Here is a 6,000-nt window from a genome sequence, read left to right on the forward strand (position 1 = left end):
AGAGCAGGGTCACCCACAGCAGGTGGCACAGGAACACGTCCAGGCGGGTTTGGAATGTCTCCAGAGATGGAGACTCCACCACCTCTCCGGGCAGCCTGTGCCAGGGCTCTGCCACCCTCACAGGAAAGAAGCTTTTCCTCATGTTGAGATGGAATTTCCAGTGTTCCAGCTTGTGCCCGTTGCCCCTTGTCCCATCCCCGGGCTCCACTGAGAAGAGTCTGGCCCCATCCTCTTGCCCCCCGCCCTTTAGCTCTTGCTGAGCATTGATGAGATCCCCTCTCGGTCTGCTCTTCTCCAGGCTGAACAGCCCCAGGGCTCTCAGCCTTTCCTCAGCACAGAGATGCTCCAGCCCCTCCGCATCTCCGTAGCCCTCGGCTGGACTCTCTCCAGCAGTTCCCTGTCCTTCTGGAACTGGGGAGCCCAGAACTGGACCCAGTGCTCCAGGAAAGTGCTGAAGTACTCAAGGGAAGTACTGAAGGAAACACCCATCAGGAAAAAGGTGTGAAAAATCACAGCTGGGCTATTTGGTTATTTCCAGGGAAACATCAGGAGACTTTGCTGCCAGAGGATGCTGTACTGTTATCCTGTAATTCTCCGCTTTATGTAAATTTTAACAATAGCTATTATCTATTTATAGTTAACTATAAATATGGATGATAGCTAACTGTAAGCTTAAAACTATTGCAGGTCTTTCTTCCTGTGTCTGCAGTATCTCGAGCAACGGGGCTGTGGTCCCTATGCCTCGCTGCAAGACAAATGATTCAGTAAATAGGACAGTTGCGGCTCCAGGGCAGTCCTTCTGTGGGTTTTTTTGACTCCTATGATGGTATCAGCACCTCTGCAGTCTGGGCACTGGGTTAAATTAGTAATAGCAGGATGGGGAAAGTGGCTTTTTTTCTTTTTTTTTAAATGTTTCAGGAATTGCAGGGGATTACAGGGATTTGATTGTGCCATTTCAATTAGAAATTGTAACAATGGGTAGAACTGATACATGAAAATACCCCCACGCTAGTGGGTAAATATGGTCTGCTTGGGAAGAGTCAGCAAAGGGAAGTCCTGCCTTGCAAACCTCCCAGAAGGCAGGCAGAAGACAGGGGTATAAGGGCAAAAAGGTTGAAATGAGCTGTTTGGCTTTCTGTAAGGCTTCTTTTGGATAGCTTTGCCGGAGGCTTGACAGAAACCGAGCGGCCATGGGCAAAGGCAGGGGCATTGCACAACTCTGCTCCACGGAGGCTGCAGGGGTCTGTGCAACAAAGGAAGAAATGGAATGTTAGAATTATCAGAAAAGAAGGAAGAAATGGGAGACCATCATTTTAAATAATTCCGTGGTGTGCCCACTGAGTACATCTGATCCTCTGTCTCCAAAAGGGTAGAGGAGACCTGGGAGTTGTCAGAGCAGGGATGCTTACAGGTCTGGGAGCACCTCTGCCTGAAGTAAGCTGCGCGGGTTGGGCCTCAACCTGGGAAAGATGAGATGTGGTGGAGATCTACCAACCCACGCGAGCTTTGAGAGGATGGGCAGGGACTGTTCACGGTCCTCCCACGAAGAGCAGATGAAGGCGTTTGGGGCTAGGTGTTTGCTGCAAACAGCTTTGTTGTATTTTCGGTTTTCTTTGGGCTTTTGGCTACACAAAGAAACTTTGGACTAGATGTCTTTGGGGCCAGCATGGCTGCTCTCTCGTTTGTAGGTAGCTGACAGTAGCCAATTGCAGATTATGCCCAGCAGTGTTTCAAAATTAGATGGTTGATGGCCCTTTTGTCCCCACCAAGAGTCATTGCCACAGGCTGAGCTGCCTGGCAGCCACCTCCCACACTGCCTCTGCTTTCAGGCTGGACTGCTCAGGTGACGCAGAGTTGATGAGCAAAGAGCAGGTCCCCATAAACATGCCAGGAACAGCGAGGTGGAGAAGGCACATGGAAAACAACACGGGAACAGTGAGGTGGAGAAGGCACCTTTGCTCTGGAGCTGGTACCGACCCTTGAAGGGAGAACAGAGTGGAGTGGGACCTCTGTCACCCGCTCTGAAGCCACCTGGGAGCATGGGTGAGGGTGTCTGACATGGGCCAGCCCTCATCCAACTGTTTAAGCTCTCTCCCAAATAGAGTGGCCGCATCCAGACACCTGCTGAGGTTCCTCCTGGGCCAAACCCCACCAGGGCCCTGTTAACAGTGTCACTGCACCAACGATGGTGTTTTGGGGCCCAGGTGTTTCAGCACCGTTTTGCTGCCTCATTGAGACGTAGCCAGGCAAACCATGCAGGGAATACCAGTATGACCAGTAGAGCGCTGGGAAAACACCTCTTCTTCAAACACCCACCCCAGCATCGCCCGTGGGGTGCAACGGGGAGGCAGCTGCGCCTGGAGGAGCCAGCTCTCCTCTCTGCCAGGGAAAGGACTATTTTGCCACTAGATGTCAGTGGAGACAGTTCCCAGGGTGGGAAAAGCTTCATGTCTCTTCTCTTCTCCTGGTTACCTCTTCCCCAGGGATTCATTTGTCCAGGATTTGAGGGATGACGGAGACGTCGGCGAGACAGAGCCTGTCTGGAGCAGCCCACGGTCCACTTTGCAAGGATAACAGCCGGTGAGAGGCTTGTGTCCCCTCTTGTCACCAAACACCTTTCTCTCACTCCTGGTGTGTCCAACCATCACGCCCTGCCCTCAGCCAGCTCCTTCCCCTCTCTCTGGGCCTGGCCAAGCTTGGCTGTCCCTCACCCTCCACCCTCCAACCTCTCTCCCCACCCTCTGCAAAGAGCTATGATCTCTCCAGAGAGAAGGGACACAGCAGTACACGCTGTCCTTCACCCCCGTCCCCCTTTCCTGCTCCGGTTATGCCCACTGTCCTCTGCTCTCGCTCTCGGGCTGCCAAAACACGCTGACATCAGTGGTCTCTGGTGGCCCCATCCTCCTCTCCCCTTTCATCTCCATGCTCCTCAAGTGGCAGTTCCTGTCCATAGGCTCCATCAGTGCTGTTCTCAACGGAGACTTCCTCTTGGCCAAAACTAGGAGTCACAACTCCTCAGCCTCCCGACTGAGGCTGTGGCCAGGCTGGAGACAGGTTGACCATGGATGGATTTAAGGGACACTGGGGGCCCCAGGGCTCAGACTGGGCTGACGTAGTGTGAACAGAAACCTGCTTAGGTGCTCTGTGAGCTCCTGGTGCTCTTCTCCAGCTGCATCCCTGGACACAGGCAATGCCAGCTCACGTCCAGGTGGCAGAAGAAGTGCTGGTCCCTTCCTAGCGCTGTATAAATTGGCAATAACACTTGATCCAAGCCTATATCTGCAATAAATTGGCCTGGGTGTAAGGCACCCTAATTTCTGTCCCCTTCATCTAAGCCTGCAGGTTGCTCCTCGCTGTGCTTTCTGAACTGACCGCTCGAGGGACCTGCTGAGCCTCATCCTCCAGAGGAGGAGCTGGGGCTGTTGGGCTGCATGGAGCTGCTGCAGAGCTGCAGGGGAGTTTGGGAGGATGCCCGGGATTTAAAGCAGGTAGGAAAAGGGGACAGGGTGGACCCTTATGAGGAGATACTAAAGCCAACAGGCCAGGGGTGTACCTCGATCATCCCTAATCCATCTGGATGGACCATAGGACCGACCAACACAGTGTTTCTGCACTGGACGCGAGCAAGCGTGAGTGCACATGTAACCTTCCTCCAGTCCATCACTGAGACATGAGATGAAATCTCAGCTCTGAGGAAAGCTTTCCTTTTTTCCTCCAGCATGGTGCAGTATCGCTTTCTCCCTGGCAGCGAAGAGGCTTAGAGGAGCTCCCCTCCTTCCTCCCTCACCCCTGCCCCTTCCTCTCCCCTCCCTGGCCCATCCTGCTGTTTCTGAAGCCCGGCTGTCAACCAGCTCCCAGAAACGATCCAACACAAACACACATATATTTTGGAGGAGGTTATTTAAAGCCCTGCTCGTTTCCCTGCTCCAGCCCAGCTCCACAGCAGCCTGTGAGCACCAAGGAGAGGGCAGCAAATTGCAGCTGGGGGATGGGACCAGGACTCTTGCTTAAAAGGCCACAAAGGTGGTCAGGTTTGGGGTGGCATTTGGGGAACCCATGGTCCCAGCACCGTGCCAAGTTGAGGGGACACCTGCCTTTGAGGTCCTCACCCCAGGGTAACACCAGACCATCAGGCACTGGCTTTGGACAAGTGGACAGGAGTTGAGGATGTCCCTGTGCCGGGAGAACCCAGTAACCCAAGAACCCATTAACCAGAGTCTCAAACAATTTTTAAGGAAAGACCCTCCTAACCTGCACAAAACCTACTCTGTTTGCTGGTTTGCAGCTTGGGACCATGATACCTCCAGAGCAGGAAGTATCTGCCCAAGACCAGCTTTTTTTTAGGCTGAGTTTACCCAAGAGGGGCTCAACCAATGTATTTTTGGATCATATAAAGACAGGGAAAGGCAGAACATTATCAAAAAGCCTGGCCCTGACGTGCATCGCCTTTTCCATGCCCTATTAAGGAGAAACTATGTGTTGTGTCAGCATTTCAGGGTCAGCATCGACAACCGGAGCCGGGGTCAAGCTGCACCCTGGTACAAAGCAGGGGCCTCGGTGCCGATAGGCAGCGAGGGAATGTCCCCTCTCCCCCCAGACGTGGCCCAGCTAAGCCAGCGGGCTCCGAGCCGCGGCCTTCACGGCCGGGAACATTTCAGTCCCTTCCACAAATAGCAACGTGGGATTCCTCCCTCAGCTCCCGCCATCCCTGTCTGCAGCCCAAGCCAGCCAGTGCGGCTCCCAAAGATACGTGGTGATGCTCCAAGATGCTGTTTGCAGCCAAATGGGGATGAATTCATCTCCGCTCCATCCCTGCCAAAGTGGAGGCTGGCAGCATCCCGAAAAAGCTGTGATGTGCCTGCACCCCTTACCCCAGAGAGCTCAAATCTGGTCTGGTGAAGGAGCTCCCTTTGTCCCCGAGGCAGGGATGGATGGAAAAACCCTTGGGATTGTGGCAGCAAAAGGAACCGGTCCCCGGCTACATCCTCAGACCATTGTCTCTGGCCGGCCTCGGGGCTCCCCCATCCTTAGGGTGCGGGATAAATGGGGTTGGTCAGGAAAGCGATCCCAGCTCTGCGTCAGAGCCTGGCCTTGTTCCACTGCTGAGGACCTGGGGCTTAGTCCCCACAGGCTGCCACAACGATGCAGCCACTGACTATGGCTCCGGTTGGGACACTCTGCCAGGCACAGGATGGGCACCCTCGGCCTCCCATTTGCCCTCAACTAGCATTAAAAACCCCGCTGCAGCCCCCACTCCAGCACTCGGATCTCCTCTTGGACTTGTAACATGTTCCATGGGTAGGAGCAAAAGCCGGGGACGCACAGGAGGGATGTTACCCCCAGGCGTGGCATGTGGCGGCATCAGGGACTCCGCTGTGCCCCCGCCGAGGGCCCCTTGCAGGTGCCAGGGGGTTAGCGGCAGGTTTCCTCGCCATGGGGGATGCTGGCTTGGAGCAGGTCCGGGAATCAGGAGCTGTCCTGCCTTCCCCAAGCTCCTTTCATTGCCCAGACAGCAACATGGTTTATTGCAGCCGAAGGCCATTGAACAGGCTCAATTAAGCCGGCATCCCCGCGTTTTCTCCCCGGGAACCTGGCTCCTGTTCAGAGCATCCAGGAGGGGCTGGCAGCCGTTTGCAGTGAAGGGGCCAGGACAGCCAGCAGCTTTCCCGGCTTACAGGCACGCTGGATTTTGGGATCCCCTGTGCTTTCCCTGGACGATGGCGAAGGGTGGTGTTGGGAGAAAATGTCCTGCCGGGGAAGGTCCCCGACTGCCGCTGCTGCTGCTTTCATGCATCAAAATAATGCCGGCACTGCAAGGAGATCCTGCAGGCACCCAGGGAGCATGCTGGTTCTGCAAAGGAAGAAAGCATCAGGGAACAGCCCTGGGGACATCAAAACTGCACCTGGACAGATGTGTACGGGCAGCAGCACAGGGCCTGCCCCTTCCCACTGCGCCGAGACAGCCGATCCCCAGTGACACGGGACAGCCAGAGCAGGATC

This window comes from Rissa tridactyla, chromosome 1, assembly GCF_028500815.1.
Source record: "Rissa tridactyla isolate bRisTri1 chromosome 1, bRisTri1.patW.cur.20221130, whole genome shotgun sequence".
Lineage (NCBI taxonomy): Eukaryota > Metazoa > Chordata > Aves > Charadriiformes > Laridae > Rissa > Rissa tridactyla.